This window comes from Marmota marmota, unplaced genomic scaffold (assembly GCF_001458135.2).
Source record: "Marmota marmota marmota unplaced genomic scaffold, marMar, whole genome shotgun sequence".
Taxonomy (NCBI): Eukaryota; Metazoa; Chordata; class Mammalia; order Rodentia; family Sciuridae; genus Marmota; species Marmota marmota.
Window position 1 is genome coordinate 67,577,422 of NW_026000174.1, and position 23,042 is coordinate 67,600,463.

General features: G+C 46.7%; 3 long non-coding RNA genes across 4 annotated transcripts in view; 2 read left to right on the top strand and 1 right to left on the bottom strand.

Moving 5' to 3' along the window:
• LOC125612158 overlaps nt 1-8,565 on the bottom strand; it is a 19,029-nt gene extending 10,464 nt beyond the window's left edge. Inside the window, exon 1 of the long non-coding RNA XR_007342501.1 lies at nt 8,436-8,565. This is a non-coding gene — a long non-coding RNA (uncharacterized LOC125612158). The remainder of the gene's footprint in view (nt 1-8,435) is intronic.
• Nucleotides 1,253-3,523, top strand: LOC125612156. 2 transcript variants are annotated; one of them, XR_007342499.1, is made up of 3 exons: nt 1,253-1,782; nt 2,048-2,601; nt 2,730-3,523. It is a non-coding gene; the product is annotated as an uncharacterized LOC125612156 (long non-coding RNA). The 2 variants fall into 2 exon arrangements; XR_007342498.1 differs by having other exon boundaries at nt 2,048-3,523.
• An 11,495-nt stretch (nt 8,566-20,060) lies between the features above and the next one.
• On the top strand, nt 20,061-23,002 carry LOC125612154. Its single transcript, XR_007342495.1, has 2 exons — nt 20,061-21,023; nt 21,074-23,002. It is a non-coding gene; the product is annotated as an uncharacterized LOC125612154 (long non-coding RNA).
• The last annotated feature ends 40 nt before the right edge of the window (nt 23,003-23,042 follow it).

Consider the following 23,042-nt stretch of genomic DNA (forward strand, 5'->3'; position numbering starts at 1 on the left):
GTGCCCAGTTAGACCAATGGGGGGGGGGGCGCAAAAAGGATCCTGCAGAGAGGTTCAAGGACAGTCTACTGCTCCAGTGGGGTCACTGTTAGGGCAGTTAGGTCCTGGCCTAAAGGCTCCTATCAAGAGTCACCTATGTGGAAGCCAGGACTGCCAGGGGTCATGGAAAAGGGAAAGGTTTTCTTGGGGGTTTTGCCAACCTAGAGGTGGGAGCTGGCAGGATGTCCTGGGGCACCCTCCCGGGATTCCTGGTGGGTGGTTTGGAGAGGAGGCTGGAAAGGGAGGACCCAGTCCAATGTGGGTGGTATAGAAAAGTTGGGACTTGCTGGGCTCGGTGGTACTGGCCTATAATCTCAGCTTCTCAGGAAGTCGAGGAGGAGGATCATAAATTCAAGGCCAGCCTGGGCAATTTAGTGAGATCCTGCTTTAAAATGCAATTTTGAAATGGTGCTGGGGAATGAACCACAGCACTCCTGGGTTCAATCCCCAGGACCAAAAAAAAAAAAAAAAAAAAAAAGTTGCTTCTCCATAAAGTCTAAAGAAGAAGCCCCCTTCAGATCTGCCCCCTCAGTGGCCAAGAAAGGGTCTCAGGAACCAGGTGCCCACAGGTAAGACAGTCAAATGCCAACACAGGGGTGACACCTGTAATTCCAGCAACTCTGAAGGCCAAGGCAGGAGGATTGCAAGCTTGAGGCCATCTTGGGCAATTCAATGAGGCTTGTCTCAAAATTAAAAAGGGTGGAGATTAGCTCAGTGGCACAGTGCCTTGGGTTCAATCCCCAGTACCTGGGGGGGAAAAAAAAGGTGGCAGACAGGCCAGTGCATCCAGTCTGCTTTGCAAACTAGGACAGGAGCTTCTGCCTCCATCTGATGCCCTCTCCCTCAATACCTTCTGCCACCAGTGAAGAGAGGCTGCCCTGAGTCCCCCTGGCCACGCATGTGTTCTCAGTTCCCATGCTGCCCTGTTCCTTCTTCTGTGCCTTTGCATTTATGGAGCACAGGTGACCTGGAAACAGCCTCCTGCCTTCAGTCACTCTACAAATATTTATCTGGAGCCTTGCAGTGGTCAGAGTGACCTTTACAGAATGTCAACTGTAAAGTCCTACATTCACCAAGGCCTGCTATAGGTCAGGACCCTGTGGACACAGAGATGTCAACACACCCCACGCAAACCCCTCCCCTCAGGAGATCAAGTTCTGGAGGAGGGGTCTTGGTCAGAGTTGAGAGGTGACCTCAGGGCCCAGGCCTGTGACACAGGCAAAACAATATGCATCAGAATAATGAAATGGGGTAAGCCAGCTGTGAGATCCAGAGCCTGCCCTTGGTCACCTGAGAGGCGGGGGCAGCCCAGAAGAGGCCTGGGGTGTGGGGTTGTTTTCCACTGGGGCTATTTCAAGGCAGGGTGAGGCAAGGCAGTGACAGGAAGGCTCCTGGCCAGCACAAGATGACGGTGCAGTTTCCTGATGCAGACTGAGTCAAGGTGTCTCCGGGGCTCAGCAGGAAAGGGTGAGGGGCTCTGGCACCATGAGGAGCCCAAGGTGACCCAGAAGGCCACAGCTCCCAAACTGGATCCTTGGAGGATGGGGGCTGAAGTTCTGGCACATTCTCAAGTGGCAGCAGCAACACTGTCATGGTCCTGCCCTTGGAGTAAATCGGAAGCACCATCCTTTCTGAACCCTCTTGTCTTTTCCAGGGGTTCTTGTAGAAAATACCAGGGTCTCTCCCTGGGATGGTGTGGATATGTTCAGAAACAAGAGCTGAGCTGTCTTCAGAACAAGAGTGGTAGGTTGTCACGAGGGAAGCCTCCGATCTTTATCCTCTGAGGCCAAGGTCTTGGAGAGGGGACCCTGACCCTGGAATGTGGATGTTGCCCAAGTCCCCCACCCCTATCCTTTCGCCTCCAACCCAGAGCCCCTAAACCAGCTGCCTGGGTGGATAAACTGTGGCCACCCCTCCAGGCAGGGCGGGCCCTCACCACTCAGCCCCACCCAGGGCCCCGAGGTTCTGTTTATGGCAGTTTTCTGAAACAGCTTGTTTTGATCTACAGAGATCTGCTGACGCACTGGCTACCCCTTCTCCCTCCTGCATCAGGGTGGAGTTATTTTTAGCTTCATCAGTAGAGGAATAAAGAAACACAGGCCCACCATACTGTGGGCACAGCCCTGTGACCCCAAGGCAGGACAGGGCACCTCTGTGTGGTTTTGAAGCTTCCACTCACCTCTCCTCAGACACATTCCTTTTCTGAGGAAAATGAGCTGCGTAGAACTAGGAGGCCTGGACAGTTTCCAAACACCAACTCTGAAACTGTGTTACTTTGTCCTTAGAAGAGGGTGGCTGGGGCAGCTCCAGAGGAGAGGGCACAAAGGAGCCTGATACTGCATGGAGGGGCCTGGGCTTTATAGAACCCTGTGCATTGAGCATTGCCAGTTACCCCTCCTCCTACTCTTTGGAAAAGTCTAAGAAAGCTTGTGTCTGGGATTTGGGAACAATGTGTGTGAACGAGGGAGAGTTTTGAGAAGAGAAATAGAGAAAAACAAGACATCAACTTGGGCCCTGGAAGCAGCCAACAGTAGTGACTATGCATCTCTCGGATGCTAGCAGGTAAGAGCTGATGCCACAGCCTGGTACTGGGAAGCAGCAGGGTGATGTCACTTGCTTGGTTTCACACACACCTCTCAGCTTTCTAGAACATTCTGACAGGAACAGTCCCTTCTCCACTGTTCTTTCAGGCCAAGTCACCCACCCCTGGAAAGGATGCCAGGCAAGATTGATGGGCATAACCTGGAGAAGGGCAAGCAGAGCCTGGGGACTCTCCATGGATAAGCCACCAGCCAACAAGCCCAGGCTTGCCACATACTCAGCCTTCTGTGTTGACAATCACATGAGAATGAGTCACCAGTTTTCCCAGAAGCAGGAGAGGGGTGCGGCGGAGCCCCGCCCTGCCTGCAAATGCCATCTTGCAGAGGCAGGGGGAAAATTTCTATCTGGATTCCTCCCTTGTTGTCAAGGGAGCCTGTTGTCACAGGGTGGTTTGTTTGGGGTGTGGACGGTTGGCCTGGGAGGAGACTTCCTGGCAGTAATTCTGCCCGATGAGACTCTTTCTACCACCTACCCCAGGGGCAGGCCTTGAACCAATAGGTGCCCCATGGGGGTCTTCTCGGCCTCCTCCTCACCCTGGCCCCATATGGTAATGGAAGGCCGATTATTCTTTTCAAAACCCTCACAAAATCCTTAGCCCTGCCAGCCTTTTGACCAGGTTGCTTTTGGCAGGCTGGCATCCATGCCTTGTAGGCAGCCAGCCCGATACCTCCAGAAGCCACTAGGCCCACTCCTTGGGGCCCATCACAAGCCACAAGCTGTCCCAGACCAGTGCTGAGGTTTTTGGGTTTTTTTGTTTGAATCACTTTTCTCCCCCCACTCCTCACCCCAAAAGCAAAGTGAGTTTTAAACCTACACCTATCTGGTCTGGGCCCTACAACTGCCCATATTGTTTTCCGCATAAACTTTTGCCATTAATACGTCACTCACTTATCTCGCTAAATATTCTATCCAGCGGCCTAATTAACTGCTGTTAGGGAATGCTTCAACTCCCTGGGTCCCTGCTGACCCGCAGGGACAGGACCAGGGACACGGCTGCACCCACCTGCCCCCTGCCATTTAAGCAACAAAGCAGGGCGTCTCGGCCACGCGCGCAGTGGGTACAGTCTGCTGTGCAGGTCACCGCGTTTCCCTCGAGAGGGTCGCGTCCTCCGGGGCGTCCCCGCCCCCACCGCGAGAGCCGGGGCGCTGACGTCACCGNCTTCGCGGGCCTGACAGCTCTGGCCCAGGGTGGTATGTAAACAGGGCTCACCCCGGAGCCCAGGAGGTGAAGGGTGGCCTGAGGAGTGATCACGATCCAGTGTGCCATTGCCACCTGTTAACTGGGGGCTGCTGAGGCAGGCTGCTTGTGTCTGGGGACAATATTGACCAACCCTTTATTTTCCAGGTGGCAGTACCCTCCCCTCTGGACTTCCCTAGGTTCGATGCTAAACTCTTCTGTGAGCTCACTCTACCCCTCCTCCTCCCTCTAACTCTCTTGAGGTTATCCCTTCACTTAAAACCTTGCCTCTGGTCATCTGGTAAGCCTGGTGAAGTCGCAGGAGTGTTCTTGGACTCGGTATTGTTGGTAATGGTGCAGAAGGAAAGGCCTTCCCGGTGGAGCCTCTGGGGGGTGGGTTGGTGTTGCTTTTGGAGAGGGTGGGGATTGAATGTGCTCCCCTGGGTGGGGCTGCAGCAGTGGTTCCAGCAGAAGTCACCCAATGCCTCATGGACCTGGTTTGTTACTGTAGTGTTCATCATGGCGAGCAGATGGCACCAGGACAAATGGAGCCCCAGCCAGTGTGAGTCGTAGCAGTGCAGGAGGGGAGACCCTGAAGGAGACAGCCCGCTTAAGTTGATGCCTGCAGATTGAATTCCAGAGGCTTAGGAGGAGGAGCAGTTCTCCAGTGTCTTGTGTCCAGGCCTTGCTCAGGAGCCCTGTATTCAGGAGGCCAACCGTTAAGGTTTTCAGATGAGCTTGTGGGGGGCAGTTCACAAGTCCAAAGCAGATGCATCGGCTTGAGGGGCCATCACCTTTGAATGTTTCAGCAGCACCATCCTCCAGGCACAGGAATGCCAGCAGGCACCCCTCTTGTCCTGGGGGTGGTTTTCAGATGCTGCATCTTCTAAATTGAGCCTCTGGTCCTTCTAGTTCTGTGCTGTGAACTTTGCTTCCAGAAGATTCTTAAGTTATAGAACATTTTAAAGTTGATCCAACAACCAGCCTGATGCCTTTTAGATGGCACTTGGAGATGGAGCCCAGAGACCTCTCACCTACCCACCTGCTTACCTGCCTTCCTGTCTGCACATTGGCCGGAGGAATTCTTAGTGTGATGATAAAGCTTTTGATTGTTGGGGGGCGGGGCAGGGAGCTGTTCAATTTTAAATGCTTTAGGCAGAGGGAATTTGTTAGCTAGGTAGATTGTCAATCTGTGGGGGCTCATGTGTTGAGCTAAAGTGGGAGGGGACAAGCCGGTCATGCCCAGGAGCTGTGTGTTGGTGGGGGGTCTTGTCTGGGCATTCTAATGGCATAGAACCTTACAAGAAGGGAATGGTGGGCCCACCAGTAGTGGGTGGGTCATGGGTGTTTTGTTTTCCGGTGCTGCAGATTGAACAGGGCCTTGGGCATTTTAGGCAAATGCTCAGCCATTGAGCTACAACCCCAGCCCAGTTATTTGCCAGTTATTTGATTCTCCCCCCCCCCCACTTTTTTAATACATCTCAGAGTATTCTTTTCATTCCCACTGGGGGCTCTGGGGGAGGGACAGGGGGGCAAGGGCTGGTGGGGATGCAGTGCTGGGAGCATGAGGGTGTGGGATGTGGGTTGAGAGAAAGTATGGGCAGAGATCTGAGGAATTTCATAGAATTTGTGAGTGAAGAAAACACTAGTTAATGGTAAATTATTGGTTAAATGGTTGCATATAAGCAGTGAAAGTTGCTTGGAAATTTTTATAAAAATGCTTAGAACTTCAAGGAAAGTTCAAGAAAAAAAGCAAAATTGTTTTGCTTTGCGCTGAAGTGGGGAAGACTGAGAAGGTATAACTGAAAACAAGAATATTTAGTTACTTGAAAAATGACGTGGAACTTGGTGTCAAAACTATGAGTTTTAAACTCAAGTATGCACTTAAGATGAGATTAATATGGACTTTTCTGGGTTTGTAATTCATATTTTGTCATGGAGATCTCAGTGATTCAAAATTCTGAACAAAATGGAAATGCTTTTGGAGAGGGTGGGGATTGAATGTGCTCCCCTGGGTGGGGCTGCAGCAGTGGTTCCAGAAGAAGTCACCCAATGCCTCATTGACGCGAAGTGTTACTGTAGTGAGACAAATGGAAATGCTTTTGGAGAGGGTGGAGATTAAATGATTTTTAAAGGAATTTCATAAGAAGTGCCTTATAGATTTTTCTGTGTTTGGTCAAAACCATAATAGCAAAAGTATTGCTTACTTAACTATAGTCTTGAAATCAGTCATTGTAACAAGGAAAACCTTTTGTGGTCACAGTGAAATTACTATATTTGTTAGCAATCAGAATTATTAATGAATAATCTATTGTATTTTTAGTTTAAATGATCCAGGACTGGGGGGGGGGGAATGTCAATCAAAACCAGTTTAGGAAATAAAAGCAAACTGGGCAGAAGGGGCCAGCTTAACAGGCAGGCTGTAAGAGCTCCTGTGAAACTCGATTTGCTTCTGAGCTGATTTTGTTGAAATGATAGAGTAACTCCAATGGGCTTTATCCTGTTTTTCCTCCAAATTTGAACACTTTAAATACCCAATACCTTTTATCCTTAGGACTTTTCCTGTGTTCTGGGTTCCTTTTTTTTTTATGCTTAAAAATACATTGGTATGGTAATTCAATTCTTAGCTGGTGACTTGGGTGTGATACAATTACTGTCATTGGAACTTAAAGTATATTAGTCATGCTTGTGTGGGGAAATATTTCTGGGTATGCTGTTGTGTAATGAAAGCTGTAAAAACAGGTGGTTAAAGTACTTGTTTGTAAGGCACGCACTGTTCTGTTCTGTGTGTGGTTTCTAACCATTTTTCTTCCCCTTTACAGCACAAATAAAGGTTTGAGTTCCAAACTCCTTAGAATGGTCTTATTGCTGTTATGTTGCCCGACTGTCCTTCACCTCTGAAGGTGGATGTGTCCCTGTCCTCAGATTGTAGACTGAGGCCTAGATTCATGTTCACTAGTTAGCTCCAAATGTAATCTTCATTGAAAGGGAACTGGTACGTCCTGAGTACAAACTGGTGCCTCAGGAGGAGGGTTGTGCACTGTTGAGAGCTGGTAATGTTTATGCAAATGTAATCCTGAACCACATGAAGATGAGTGTCTAGGTGGGAGAGTACGTACTTTATAATCTAGAACATTCTCTGGTCATATTTTCAAATGGCATCTATTTTGTTTGGGGAAAACGTTCTAAATAAGAATAAAATTGACATGTAATATGTGTTTTATTTAGTTTGCATTCTTTGGGAGGCTGGCATGTATCTGTTTAAGCACATAATTCTCTCATGTTCTCTTTTGGTACATGACTAAAAAGTTTGGGCTTATGTAAGTGCTCTATTGAGCCAGCAAGGTTTTCTGATGGGTGGGGAGGAATCTTGAGTGTGTGTCATGTAAACTGATCTGCATCCTGGGTGGGGAAGTGGCAGCAGTGACTCATCCTGACACTTGTATTTTTATGTGCTGTCCTGTGTACCAGCTTAGAAGAGTTGGAATAGAACACCACTGGCCTTCCCTGAGGGAAGTGTCCAAGGGAGGGAGAGGAAAGCTGGGCGTGCTTGCTAGGGAGGGAGAGAACCGATGGACTGGGACCAGACCACAGGGAGTTGAGCTACAGGTCAGCCACTGTCTACCTAGTTCCTGAGGGTCTCTTGGTGACCCCTCCCTTGAGCACTACTGAGAACCCCCAGAAGAGAAAGGTCATGTGCCACTAGAAGGCCCTCCGTCTGGTCTCTTGGCACTGCCAGTGGGGGCCACTGCTGTGAGCAATAGTGGTGTCTACAAATAGCAAAGTTGAACTTGAAGTTCTTTTATAAATGAAAGTAGCCTGAGGGCAGGTATGGACTGAGAGTCCTGGGTGCACAGGCTGGAGCCCCCGAGAAGTGGCCTGTTACAAAAAGGGGTGAGACAATCACTGCCCCCAACACCACCCTGTTGGCCACCCTCTGTTGGTCTTACTGATCCTGATCCTGAGAGACTGCAAGGACCTCTAATGCCAGGTGAGGAGGAAGGCTAGCCTCTGGCCCATTGGTGCCCAATGTGGTGTTGGGTTGTGTCGAAGGAGGAGACACTAAAACAGGTGCACAGACATTTGTGGAGTGTTTGGTTTTTGTTTGTTTTTTTTTTTTTGGAGAGGCTATGTTTTTTTATTTGTTCTTTTTAGGTATACATGATAGTAGAATGTATTTTGACATATCATACATGGAGTATAACTCCCTGTTCTTGTGGTTGTACATGATGTGAAGTTTCACTGGTTGTGCATTCATAGATAAACATAGGAAAGTTATATCCCCATTGATTCTGCTGTCTTATTGTGGAGTGTTTTAAATACAGTACATACACGGGTGCAGAATGGCAAGGGGAAGCAAAGGGTGTCCTCGCCCTGCCTGCTGGGGCCTCTGACCTTGACCTGCACCTTCCCGTTCCTGACTGCTCACTGTTCTCACATCTAAAGGGTTTACCATAAAGTTTGCAAAAAACAAATTGAAAATTTTCAGTAATCTTCAGTTAACAAGTGTTACTGGTGTATTTGCATCTGGGTTTTTGTTTATCTTTTTATTTTGTCCTTATGCATCAGATATCTGTATTTTATTCAAAAATGAGATTATATTTAAAATCTGTTTGACTCTTTCCTTTATATGTAGTGGACATCGAGTCATTTGAAGCATTGTTTTCATTGTTGACAATGTTCTGGTTCTTGCAAGGCTGTATTAACTTAAACAATCTCATTTAGATGAGCAGGTTATGTCCCAGGGTTTTGTTTTATTCCACTCAGGAAATAAAAGTTTTGATGATGTTCCATGTAAATAAAACTTTATCACATCTGTTGTTACTTATCCAAGATGAATATATATCTAGAAGGGAATGACTGTTACTATACTTCTTAAAACTTTAGCTTCATGTTGCTGAGTTGCCCTCCAGGGAGGCATTTTCTAAATCAGTGTTCTCACAGCAGGAAACCAACTCCTCCACAGAGTGCATTTATGGTACTAAAAACCTTTGCTGCTTGGGTGGATCCAGATTATGTTACCTTTGGACATAAGTGTTGTTCTGCCTGTTAGTGAAATTGAACCTTTCTCACATGTTGACTGGCCTTTGGCAGTGTGTGAGTGACCACTTGAAGAGTGACCATTCTTCAAGCACTTGTTTTCCTGTTAGTTGTTTTGTAAATACTGTTTATATATTAAGGATACCAATGATCTTTTGTTTGGTACCAAAAAAAATTGTGGTTTCTAGATTGACTTTTATTTCAGATATAAAAAAATTTTCTGAGGTTAATCAAATCACTGTGATTTCTGCACTTGTTATGCTTTGATCTGTTCTACCGTGAGTATATAAATATTAATCTAATTTTCCTGTGACAATTGAGTGGTTTCGTTTTTACATTTAAACCTCTAAGTAGAGTTTTTGTGGAATCTTTTATGTGGTGGCTGGCCCTCAGAGCTTCCTTCTCTCTGGGATCAGAGGGATAATGGAGTAGCAGAGAGCCCTGTCAGCTTGTCAAAGAATTCCATGACCTCAGCATCATAAAAGAGCAATTGAATTCTTTTATCCTGTTGTTCTTATCCTGTATGATATTTACCAGTCTCCCAGGCTGGTAAACAGTGTTTTGACTGATTTAAACTGTGCTGCCATTGGCATTTCCACAAATTTGTTGTATATGTGTCATCTTCTCCAGAGTGGTGCAGCCTGGTCCTTGGTGATGTGGCTTTACAACACTCTTCACCCTTTCTCTTGTGAGCATGTCTGTTTCCTTACATAGTTGCCAACATCAGGTTTTTTGAATTTTATGTATTGATTGCTACCTTAAAAAGTTTTTGTTGTAAAATGCACATAACATAAAATACATTGCCTTAACGATTTTTAAGTATACAGTTGATAGTATTAAGTGTAATAGTGTTGGGCAATTACAGTGTCCAGAACTTTCTCATCCTGCAAAAAACGGAAATTCTATACTCAGAAAGCAACATGAAACTCGCCACTCCCTCTTCCCCACAGTGCTGGCAACAGCCATTCTTTCTGAGCTTGACCACTTAGATTCCTCCTGCAGGAACTCGGTATTTGTCTTTTGTGATTGGTTTATCTCACTTGGCACAGTGGGCTCAGGATTCGTCCAGGTTGCAACGTGTGTGAGAACGTCCTATTTAAGAAGCTGGGTGATGTCTGTGTGCGCATCTCCTGTTCTGTTTGTTCACTTGACTGGCTGTGTCTTTCTTTGGCTGTTGTGAATAAGGCTGCTGTGGACGTGGGGTGCAATTTTTTCTTCAAGATCCTGCTTTCAGTTATTTCAGTAAATGCATGTGAGGTCATACTTTATTGTGCTTTTGATTTGCATTTCCCTAATGGTTAGTGATGTGAGCTTCATTTCATTTGCTAATTGGCCATTTGTTTATCTTATTTGAAGAAATGTCTATTCAAGTCCTGTCCGTTTTAAAAATTTGAGATATTATAATTGATGACTTGCCAGAGTTCTCTGTGTATTCCAGGTATTAACCCCTTATCAGCTGTGTGATCTGCAAATATTTTCTTTTCATTCCATAGTATTGCCTTTTCACAAGTCCTCTGATGCACAGCTGTTTTTAGTTTGTTTGTTTTGTGGTGCTGGGGAGGAAACCCAGGACCTCCTCATCTAAGCACGGGGCTCTGCTGCTGAGCCACACCCCAGCACAGAACTTTTTAGTTTTGAAGTGATCAGAATTTACCTTACTTGAGTTTTACTTTTGTGGCCTGTACTTTTGGTGTCACATCCAAGAAATCATTGCGAAATTCAACATTACAACGTATTTGATGCTACTTTAAAAAGTATTTTAATTGTCTTCATCTGTATTTCTGTAATTCCTGGCTGGTCTGAGTATTTTACCACTTGATACACTGTCTCCATTTTTTGACTACTTACCGTGAGATTTTCATAAGGATGGTGAATTCTTACAGTTGGGAAGATAAGCAATTGCCAGTCATGATTGTCAGACTTACTCTCCATTTTTCCTTGTTGTTGATGCATAAGTATATATACTTTTTAAAAATGTTTCTTTAGTTGCAGACGGGCACAATACCTTTATTTTATTTTTGTGTGGTGCTGAGGATCCAACCCAGTGCCTCACATGTGCCAGGCAGGCGCTCTACCACTGAGTACAACCCCAGCCCTAAAAGTATGTATTATACAAAAACCTGAAAACAGTCTGATAAGTGTAGTAGTAACCAAGTCCAGATTTGCTTCTCATTACTTCCGTTTCAGTAGCTGAGCACGCACACAGCGCCCTTGAGCCCTCTGCTCCAGTTATTTATGATGCTAAAATCCACAGCGAGCTTGTACTGAGTAGCTCCAGCTCTCTGCCCTTCTGCTCCGGATTGACCAGCATGAGCCTCTTATGGCTGAGTCTGAATCATATTTGGAAATTTTAGGTTCTATTTTTTGTTGTTACGTCCAATAAAATAGAACAAATCCCAGCGACTATTACTGTTGGTTATGTTTTAAACTCTAGTAAGCATCCCTCCTTAAGACAGGGACGTTCTCTCCCTTGTTGGAGCTGAGAACACACAACTGGGTTATTTGGAGTCTCTGGTTCATGACATGATATGGCTCTCTTATTTGCTTCCTTGATTATTTCTAATAATGTAATATTTCTGAACCTTCTGCCAACATAAGAGCTAGGATGGTAGAGAAAGCAGCTTCCTCCTGCCCTCGTGGTGTCCTCCTCACAGCCCCAGCCTGAGCAATCAGCATCCTGAACCCTGAGTTTATCTTCCACTTGCTTGTTCCACTTGGTGTGATGTCGTTTCATGTGGTTTCCTTGCTGGACAGAGCCCATCTTGTGACTCTACAGTTAGTTCCTCTGTTCTCCTATTGATGGTTACAGTTACTCCTTTTCTGTTAAGTGTCATTAGAGGAATGATACGCGATGCCTTCTTGTTTTACAGAATTAAAACATGAGGGGCTGGGGATGTGGCTCAAGCGGTAGCGCGCTCGCCTGGCGTGCGTGCGGCCCGGGTTCAATCCTCAGCACCACATACAAACAAAGATGTTGTGTCCGCCCAGAACTAAAAAATAAATATTAAAATTCTCTCTCTTTAAAAAAAAACCAAACAATTAAAACATGACATGATTCATGAGGTTGGCACTTCCAGTGCCCCGCCCCCTCCAGCAGTTACCCGTTTGCTGGGTTTCCAGACCTTTCTGTTCCTTTACAATCAAAGTGTTGGGCTGATCCTGCATACTGCATATCACTGTTGACCTGTTTTTTTTTCCACTTAACAGTAGAGTCATATGAGCACAAAAAGAACTCCTCATTCTTTTGAGCTATGGCATAACATTCCTTGTCCTGGTCATACTATGAGTTATTTAGCTGTTTGGCCATCTTTTGGTATTGGAAGCAGTGCTGCGTGCTCACCTTCACAACCCCTTTGCATCATGCCTGAGGGCAGGTATAAGACATGGAATTTCTGGGTCACTGGCTGGGTCTGTCCCTCTCCAGAACAGATATACAAATTTGCATACCTGAATACGAGAGTATCTGTTTTTCATATCCTCTTTGGCACTCAGCATACAAAACCTTTTTATTTTTTTAAGACCCTGCCAGTTGCCCTCTTTAATCTGTCATGGATGTACGGTGACCTTTGGAATCTAATTGGTTCACTCACACTTTCTCCACTTTCCTGCAGATGCCCGGAGGGTTATTTCTAGGGCCTTCTGGCCATTGCAAGCAGTGCTCCGTCATCCACTCTGAATTCCTTGGGGTGCACCGGCTTGGGCATCCCCAGGACAGTGTGTGCAGGAGGCCATGGGGTCTGGGCCAGGCAGCCCCAGCATTCACACCCACTCCAGCTCCTTCTGGGTCTGGGACCCTCAGTTTTGTGAGATGGGTCGGAACTTGAAGACCAAGTCCAGAGTCTGCTGCCTGGAGCTCTTGCCTCAAAGAAGGTTAAAAACAAAAACCAGATGTTCCAGGAAAGCGGCTGTGACCTTTCCAAAAAGCAGGATCAAATTGTGTCATTTATCTTTTCTAGGGCACTCCTGCCTCTGCTCAGCAACTGCAGCGGCTTCTGAGTTAAGGACACTCTCTCCTCTGAGAGGGCACAGACGCTCTGGCTCTCCTCGCCTCACAGGTCACAGGGAGCTGGACTCCAGACAGCAGGGCACTCTCGGGCAGCCTGGGCCTGGTGGCCTTACCATCTCCAGAAGTAGATGCTGGGGTTTCTCAGGCTCCTCAGCCTCTAGCAGCTGCTCTTCTGTGATGTGACAATTGTGTGTCAAAACAAGGCCTTCCTCCGCCTCTGCCCCTGTGTTGACCCCACAGGCAAACACTCGGCTGGTTTCCTCCAGTTTATTTCACTTCTATGTGTAGAAAATGTTCAAAGTAATCCTTGCTCATGTTAAAACTTCAAGCCCTGTAGGTGACAGGGATGTCCTTTTCTAATGTCTGGCCGCCTTCCCCACAGAGGCAACTGTTGTGACCTATCGCTGAAGCTTCCAGAGAATTCTGTGTTCACATAAAGCTGTGGAGGGACAGGCATAGCACACAAACTGACTTGGAATCGGGTGTCTACCAGGTCTCTCTTGGTCCTTCAACACCCGTGTGAACCGTGGCCACCCCTTCTAGGGAGCAACTAGGTTGTTGCCAGCATTTTGAGTGTTTCTCAGGCTTTACAAAATCTGCCTACCTGACTGCGCCTTCATGTACATGGGCAAGTATATCAGTGGGGCAAAGTTTTCTCTAGGAGGAATTCTGGGGCCTGGTCCGTGTGCCTTTCCAGATATGATGAATGCTGCTAGGGAGGTGGTTCCAGCTGATACTTCCCCACCCTTTACCAACTCTGTGCTCTCAAATTTGGTTTGTGGTGCTAAAAATTGGTATTTAATTGTAATTCCTATTTGTGTTTCTACTGGATTATATACTTATTGGTTTATAAGAGCTCTCTATATATTAAGGAAATTAAACCCTTTATCATTTGTGCTGCAAATACTTTCCCATTCTCACTGATATTTGAGTTTTATGGTATTTTGCTGTCCAAAGTTGTAAATATATATACGTTCATTTATAGACATCTAATGGCTTCTGCACAAGATTTTTCTTTTATTTTTATTAGACCTATCTGGACTTAATTTTGGCAATAAGTGACTCCAAGTGCTTAGCCTTTAGTCTCCATATCATTTAGTGATTAACACAGCTGATGGCCATTGATCTATTCATGTACAGTTCCACATAAGTTTAAATATTGTACTCTGTGCTTTAATATATGGTGGGGGTGGCCCTGTCTCATGACTCCACTTTCCTGAATATTCCCAGCTAGACTTGCATGATTACTTGAACCTTCCCTATGATGTCTTCATGATATTCCTTCTGTACAAGAATAAGGTATGTCTTTCCCTGTACTCACAGTGCTTTAGTCTGCCTTCATATTATGTGGAAAGCTGTGGTGAGTGATATTGGCCTTGGTCTGTCTGCCTCCGGGACCCTTTACTGATAATTCACACAGACGACTTATGTGTTTATTTTGGGTAATGGTTACTAGTGCTGTTAACACTGTCAATATCTTGAGTGGTCTTTGCAGTTGAAATGTTCCTATTCACGCTGTCCTGCTAAAAATGCCTGTACGTTTATGCAAAGCCAGAAATTGTACCCAAGGTCACATTCAGGGAGGGTTTGCCTTCTGAACCTCTGCCCCATGTGGCTGGCATGGCCAGCACCTCTCCTCCTTTCAAGGTCAAGCCTGTTCTATTTCTGATAGGATTTCTTCTGACTTAGTGATGAAAGAGGGAAGATGGCCTCTTGCTTAGCAGCGCAGTCCCTGGTCCAGATGGTCTGAACAGTTGGGAGGCCCAACAGAGGGGTTCAGCCATATCCCCCTGCCTACCCTGTCCTTGTGTTTATCTTCTCTGGTTTTAAGGCAGAAATAACATTAGCATTCTGTCTTTCTGTTTTGTTGTGGTGCTGGGGGTGGAACCCAGGCCTTCTGCGCATGTCTGTGTTGTAATTTGCACTTTTTGATTCTGAGAAGCGCTGAGTACCTGGGTGTGGGGGCCTGTGCTTTCACTGCTGGGCGAGAACTGTGTTGGGGACCGTTAGCCTTGTGTACTACAAAATGTTTCTCGAGTTTGTGGTTTGCCTTTTAATTTTGTGTGTGGATCTGGCTAATTTGTTAAATTTTGTAATCACATTCTTCAATTTTCATAAGAATGGTCTCCTACGTTGTGTTCTGCCATATTTCTTCTGGTTCCCTTGGACACTAACCTAATCCATCTGGAAGTTGCTTGGAGTACAGGATGGGGTAGGAACCTACTTTGGTTGTTTCAAAATGACTGATTTCCCCAGCACCGTTTACTGATAATTCTACTTTGTCTGCTGATTTGAAATGCCACTTGGTAATCATTAGCAAATTAATACAATTAAGTCTGTTTCTGGACTTTCAAGTCTGTTCCACTACAGCTGCCTTTCCCTGTAGCAGACCAGTGTTTCACTAATTTTCTTAACTTGATTCTGTTTTAATACAGAGTTATCCAGGTTCCTGTCATTCTCTTGAGACATTTGGATTTTTGTTGGAATTTCTTTACCTATATAAACATTTGGGGATAGGTACTGGGGTTTGAACTCAGGGGCACTGGACCACTGAGCCACATCCCCAGCCCTATTTTGTATTTTATTTAGAGATAGGATCTCACTGAGTTGCTTAGCCCCTCACTTTTGCTGAGGCTGACTTTGAACTCATGATCCTCCTTTCTCAGCCTCCCAAGCCACTGGGATTATAGGTAGGTACTGGAGATTGAATTCAGAGGTATTAGACCCTATGGCATTGTGCCCGGCGGCTATAAATGTGTTTTTTTAATATATTTTTGTTAGTTATTGATGGACTTTTATTTATTTATTTGCTTATATGTGGTGCTAAGAATCGAACCCAGTGCCTTACACATGCTAGGCAAGCGCTCTACCACTGAGCCACAACCTCAACTCCCTATAAACATATTTTGATATTAAGATTTTCCATTTAAGAATAAAGAAGTTGCCTGTTCATTCAGAATAGGATGATTTTTTTAATGTTCCTTTGGAGTCTTAGATTATTATTTGGGTTATGCAGGTTTATGAAGTTTGTTCCTTGAAACTGAATGTTTTGTATTGTGGTTGCATGTGTTCAAGTTTCTGGGGTGGGGACATAGCTCAGTAGTAGAGCACAAACAGCATTTTAGCTAAAACTGAAAGGCTCTCAAGTCAGCTGGCTCCCACCGTGAGACCACCCCTTCCCCACTTACCACCTGAACATCGCCTGGCCTCAGTTTCCCCATATGTAAGAAGGGGTGATCATGACCTACCTCAGAGTGGGATAATGCAGGCATTGTACTTGGCCTCTTGACATGGACTTAGCACTGTTCTCTGGGGATTGTGTCACCCACGAGAACTGTTCCATTTTTCTTGCGTCTCTTCTTGTCTTGTTGGAATTGGCCGTAATTACTAATGAGCCGTGAGCATCATGGTCTCATTCCCACTTGACCCACGAGGGGGATCTGTCAGCAGATGGAGGACGAGGGTCCTGCTGGAGCCCGGGGGGCTGCATATGAGCCCCCTTGGCCTGTTTCGTGTTGCTCAGAGGGTGATTGTCTTGTTGGTCCACAAATGAGTTGCCATCTGCTGATAGTTCACATGTTAATATTTATATGTTTATGTTAATATAGCTTTTTGTTTATGATGTTAATATAAAGTTTCCTTTTCAAATAAATTTTATTTTCCCTTCTAAAAATCAGGGTATAATCTACATTACCATAGAGCTCATGCCCCTCAAGTGCCCCGTTGGTGGGTCTTGGTCTGCTCACTCCCTACGTTGTGCAGCCATAGACCTCATTAGCCCAGGCGGAAGCTCCACACCCTCCTGCCCCAGGCCCTGGTCGTCTTTGTGCTACCTTGTCTCTGTGAATTTGCCTGTTCTAGGAACCTCATGTAAGTGGAATCATGCATTGTTTATCTTTCTGTGTCTGATTATTTCACGTAGCATGATATTTTCAAGGTTGGTCACGCCTGTAGCATGTAACAGGACTTCTTTCCTCTTCATAGCTGAAGGATACTCCATTATTGATAACTGCATTGTGTTTTTCCATTGGACTTTGGACGTTTCTTCTTTTGACCATTATGAACAGTGCTAGTGCGAATGTTTGTGTAAAGTTTCTATGTGAACATGTGATTTCAACTCTCCTTTGTGCACAGGTAGGAGTGGGAATGCTGGGTCACAGAGTAACCCTGTGTGTAATTTTGAGGCACTGCCAAGCTGCTTTCCAGGGTCACTGCGCTGCTTTGCGTTGGCGGCAGTCGTGTGAGAGTTCCACTTCCCACATTCCCATCAACACGGGTTATTGACTCTTGAAATATAACCATCGTAATGGGCATGAAATGGTATTATGTAATTTTGATTTGCATTTTTCTAATAATAGACAATATCAAGCGCCTTTCATGTGCTGTTAGCATGTGCATATGTTCTCTGGAGAAGTGTCTGTGCTGAGCTTTGGCCCACCTTCTAATTAGGTGTTTGTCATTTTATCATTGGATTATAAGAGCTCTTTATAAACTCTGGATTCTAGACTCTCATCAGATACATGACTTGCAAATACTTTGTCCCATTCTGTGGGGATCCTTAAACAGGATGGAAGAGAAGTACTGCTCAAGTGTGTCCTTCATCTCTGATGTCACCGATGTCACCTGCACTCTTGCTGGATTATGGGACAAGGTATCCATTTGTTTTCTAGATTGCTCTGGAGTTTTTTATTTGTTTTTAAATCATAAGAAATAGGGCTGGGGATGTGGCTCAAGCGGTAGCGCGTTCGTTTAACTAATGAACTATTAATGATTTCATTAATACTAATGGAATAATAAGCCTTCCTATGATTTTTGATCCAAGCCACTCCTGGACATGGAGGTTTATAATGAATTACAAGGTCCCCGTTTTAAGGGATGAAGTCTTGCTAACTTTGCCCAAGCTGTCCCCTGACTCCTGGGCTGAAGCCTTCTTCCTGCCTCAGCCTCCTGAGTAGCTGGGCCCATCTGAATTTCTTATTCTTGAAGGTTTCCTCAGTGGTGAGGTGGGGAGAAGAATAGCAGCTAGGTCTGTGTGGGGCTGAAATGTGTGATGTGGATACCCTGCTTGAGCGGGGAAGGGAGCAGCTATCTCTGTCTCTTTGCGGCAGGTCCCCAGCCTTCCCTGCAGTCCACACCCTGCAGTGTCTGGGGAACAGTGGCCAACACTGTGGAGGTTCAGTGGCTCTCTGAAAGTAGTTCTAGGGCTGTTGGGCTACTCAATATTTCTATTTCATCACAAGTCAATTTCTCAGGTTTTGTTTTCCAAGAAAATTGCCTTTTTCATGTATGTTAGTGCAGAGTATCTTTTTCTACTTTAATATTCTCCTCAGGAATAGCTTTTTCAACTTTTTTATGCCTAGTTTTTGTTATTTTGTTTGTTTTTGGTCTGGAATAGACTTTCAAGAACTCTATTTTATTGGCCTTTTTGAAAAAGCTGCTTAAGATAAAACAAGCAGCTCTGCTTTTCTTTAGTAGTGTTGGCAGCTTGGTTTGTCATGTCCAGGCTTGTGAGGCAGAGTGGCAGAGGGGAGTAAAGGCTGGTAGTGGAGTTTGTGGTACAGGCAGCCTTGCATCAGCCCATCACACCCTCAGTCCCAGGGTGGCAGTCAGGGCCCCTAACTAGAGTGTGAAGCATCCTGAGGGGACTGCTGAAGCCACCCAGAAGCATATAAGGTGTCCTCTGGGTGGCAGGCCCTTGAAGGCATGCAGAGCACCCAGCAAAGGAACAGCCAACTGTGGTTGCCTCAGACCAGTTTCATCTTTATTTTTTTTAATATTTATTTTTTAGGTTTAAGTGGACACAATGTCTTTATTTTACATTTATGTGGTGCTGAGGATCGAACCCAGTGCCTCATGCATGCTAGGCGAGCGCTCTACCACTGAGCCACAACCCCAGTCCCCAATTTCATCTTTAAATGGTCACTCCATCTGTGTCCTGGCTACACTGGGCTGGTGCCTGTTCTCATGGTGCCTAGGCCTCAGATATTGATCACACAAACCAGGAGTGAACAGCAGCCAGGACTTTGGCACAGGCCTATCATCCCAGCTACTTGGGAGACTGAGGCAGAAGGATAATCAATTTGAGGCCAGCCTCAGCAACTTGTAAAATTAAAAAGAAGCCAGAGGTATAGCTCAGTGGTAGAGCACCCCTGGGTCAATCCCCAGCCAAGAATGAGAACAGAGCCCTCCCCATGGGAGCCCTTGGACCCTTGCTGGAAGGAAGAGTATTTCCGGCTGAGAGCAGAGCCTGAGCAAGCCGGTGAGCTGTGAGGGGCTTGCTGGAGCCAGAAGAGTGCAAGGTGAGGTGGACCGGGGCTGGCCATCCCTCAGCCTGTGGCCCCTATGAGATCCAGGTACACCCTCGGCTTCTCCTCTGTATTTAGTAAGATATTTTGTTATTCTTGTGCCTGTGTTTGTGGTATCAGTGCTGATGTGAGCTTGGCCTTATTAAGTGCATACTTTAAATGTCTAAGTGTTTGGTAATTTTGGGTTTTTCACATTATAGTCCATTTCTGCTTAATGACTGGTTATTGGAGGAAGCAGCCTGTATAGTTTCTTCTGCTTTAAACATGGCTCCTTTTCTTCATTGCTTAAGATACGATAAGTTTTATAAATGTTCCGTGGCAGTTGAGAAGGTGTTCTCTGTCACAGTCCACTCTGGATCAGTTTTTGGATCAAATTCCATTTCCGCCATCTGCTTGTGTAAGGGATGTGCGGCTGCGCCCTCCACCTCCTCTGGTCGCGCCTCTTCCCGAGGGGGCTTTCTAGTTTGCTCTCTGTGTTCTGACACAGCATTATTGGTCCATCAAGACTCCCAGCAACACAAAAGATGCCCCCTGTGGAGTGCTTTCTGTTTGGAAGTCACCGCATCTGGCGTTGGTGGTATAAACTGGCACCTGCTCATGCACACTCATGTGCGCACATGCATAACACCCACGCGTGGACACACACAGGACTCATTACATTGGACTGAATGTTATTTTCAGGGATTGTTTTCAACTTGAATTTTGTAGCTGTAACCAACCTCTTTGGCTTTCTGTATGTGTGTTTGTTTTACAGTCATGATTGATAAGATTTTTAATCTTTTGGGGTTTGTTTTTCTTTTTCTTTTTCTTTTTTCTACCTCAGGTAGGAGGCATATGTTGGGGACCCAGTTACTCATCCTGAAATGGCCTACCTTTCTGATNAGGGCGGGAGGGAGAGGTGGCCGACTGCCTGGATTCCTGGGGAGGAGTCGAGGAGCCAGTTCTCCTCAGGCCTGACCATTGTGTGCCCCAGGCAGGTTACAGCCCCACGAAGCCTCACTTCTCATCTGGACCTGACTGAGACACAGCTTCTGATTTCCTCAGGGTTCACGGGAGGGGATCCTGCCTCCCAGTTGACAGGACTGCAGGACTCATGGGGGTGCTCTGTGGACCCGCTGTGGGAGGCAGAACCTGCGCTGCGGCAGTGGGTGCCCATGCCCTGGACTGCCAGGGTGGCCAAGGGTCCAGGGTTGGCTTTGTGTAACTCTTGGCTCTGGGGCTCTGGTGACTTGAACCCATCCTCCCCAGAACTCATACTCCAGGTCAGAGCCCAGTAAGAGGAGAGAGTTGGTGGGGACACTGTGCTTCCGACTTCACTTTCAAATGATGGCACTTCCGGGAAGGAATCCGCAGCCGACGGTGGCCGAGAGCTCAGGATGGAAGGCAGGTGGGCATGTCTGTGTGACCTCAGGTGGCCAGGGCCCAGCAGACCTGGAGGACCATATGCATTTGATAGTGCTGGAAGTTTCCCTTAGCTCTTAGATTTCCTGATCTGGGGATGAAAAGATTTTTGCCTTTAATTCTGAGCAATCAAGCCACGAAGAAGGTGTGAAATGAAAGTAACATCCCTCTCCCCTTGCCTACCTCAGTCCCGCCACATGGGTGGCCTGAGTTTCTTAGGCTCTTTCTGGAAACATCTGAGTACATATACAACCTTGTCAGTGCTGACGCCGTCCCAGAACAAGCAGGACCGTGAACTGTGGTTCACTGCTGGTCTAACTTCATGTGCTCCTCAGTTGGGATATGCATGTGGCTTGAGGCTGGGGGACAAACGTGCCCTGGCTGCGCCACCCAAAGGGGTGTCAGGACAGGCAGCAGGTGGGCCTGGGCAGGACGAGGCGCAGAGCCGCCGCAGGTGTTTCTTTTACTGGCCGCCGCAGGTGTTTCTTTTACTGGCCGCCGCAGGTGTTTCTTTTACTGGCCGCGGCTCAAGGCCGCTGTCAGGTTTTGCTTTTCACCTTTTAGTCTGTGAGAAAGTGAGCAGGAAAAAGCAAAAGGCGCTGGTGGTGGCACGCCCACGAGCTGGGCCGGGGTTCAAGTCCCCGCGGCGTCCCTGCTTCCTCCCAGCTCCAGCTCCAGGCCCTGCTGCCCTACCCACAGGGACATGGGTTCCCAGGGGAGGCACAGGTAAGCACAGGGCTTCTTCAGGCCACCTGCTCCTTCTGTCCACCCTGGCCCTCCTGGGGCCTAGGCTGGGCTTTCAAGGGCTTTAGTGGCTGCAACCTCCTTGCCCGGGGCCCCAGCCTCTGGTGACCTCTAGTCGATCTTCCTGTTCTAGGTCCTTCACCGAAAGCAGGATCCACAGTAGTCACCCTTTCATGTCTGGCTTTTCACTTAGCATCGACTTCCCAAGCCTCACCCATGGGGACGCGTGTCAGTCCTTATGCCGTTGACCATGTAGACCACAGACAGTTAATCCACCAGCTAGAGAACCCTGGAAGTGCCTGCAGGTTTGGGTTTTGTTTTGTTTTGTTTTGTTTTTTCAGTTGTAGATGGACACAATACCTTTATTTTTATTTATTTATTTTTATGTGGGGCTGAGGATCAAACCCAGTACCTCACACATGCGAGGCAAGCGCTCTGCCACTAGCTACAACCCCCGCGCAGTTCCCACAGTTCATCTATTCTGAACAGGACATCTATGGGCATTCATTCACAAGCATTGGTTCCAGTCCCTGTTTTCAGGTTGGAGTGGGGTTTCTGGGTCATATGGTAATTGTATGCTGCCCCCGTTTCTGCACCACCTGGCTCTTCCCACAGCAGAGTGAGGGGCTTCCTCATGCTGGCCAACGGTTGCAATTTCCCGTTGTGTGTGGCAACCTCGTAAGTTGAAGTGTTATCTCAGCTTTCAGAGTTTTTTACCTGAATTTTTTTACCATCATTCAGAAGATGGGGATTCACTATCTGGAGTGAGATCTGAACCCAGTGAGATCCATAGCCTGTACTGCAATCCTCCTCCCCACAGGACTACAGCTGCAGGCACTGGTAGTCTGTGACAGCAGAGGGTGGAAGAGACGAAGGACAGCCCCCTCAACACTTGGGTCTGCCTACTGCCTGGCAGAAGGTAGTTCTAGAACCTGTCCCCAGCTCAGAAGCACCCTGGGCCTATCTAAGGGGACGCTAGAATGCAGGCTGCTTGACCAAACTTTAGAAGCCATTCTGTAGCAGACAGGATGTCGCTTCCCTTGGCCAGCATAGCCCCCATCCCCTCAATGGAGAACAGTGGAGAAATCCTTCGTATCCTGCTTGACCAGAGGGAAGGAGGCCCAGAGGGCCCTGCCTCATCCCTCCAGAAGACAGGGAGAACAGCTGTGTCATCCTTAAAGAAAAGAAAGACAGCAACAAAGGAACACCATGTCCCTGAGCTGTGCCTTCGTTCCCAGGACCGTAGGCAACTCAAGGAATGATGACAGTGGCCCTAGGAGGATGTCTACATAAGTATTATCTTGAAGGACACTGCCTTTGAATGCTAGCTTTAGAAAACTGCTCGCTGGCACGTATGCCGGAAGCAGCACTCTTCGGAATGCTGGCCATACAAGGAACAAAACACACAAGCCAGCTAGTGCTGATGAGGTCATCACTTCTACAAACTAGCCTGTAAAACTCCCTTCCTGTGGTAACTGCAGAGTTGAGGGCTCTGGAGAAGGTACATCAGCCAGCTGCCATTGGACAAGGTCCAAGAGGATGGAGGCACTACTTTCTTGGAGTAGTGTTCTTAGAGATGGAGGCACTGCTTAGCAAGACACCATGAGGGACAGAGCCTCTCACCACTGAATCTTCCCTGTAAGCTGTTTGAATAAATTATACACTTGTATTTATATATATATATATATATATATATATATATATATATATATATATATATAATTATACT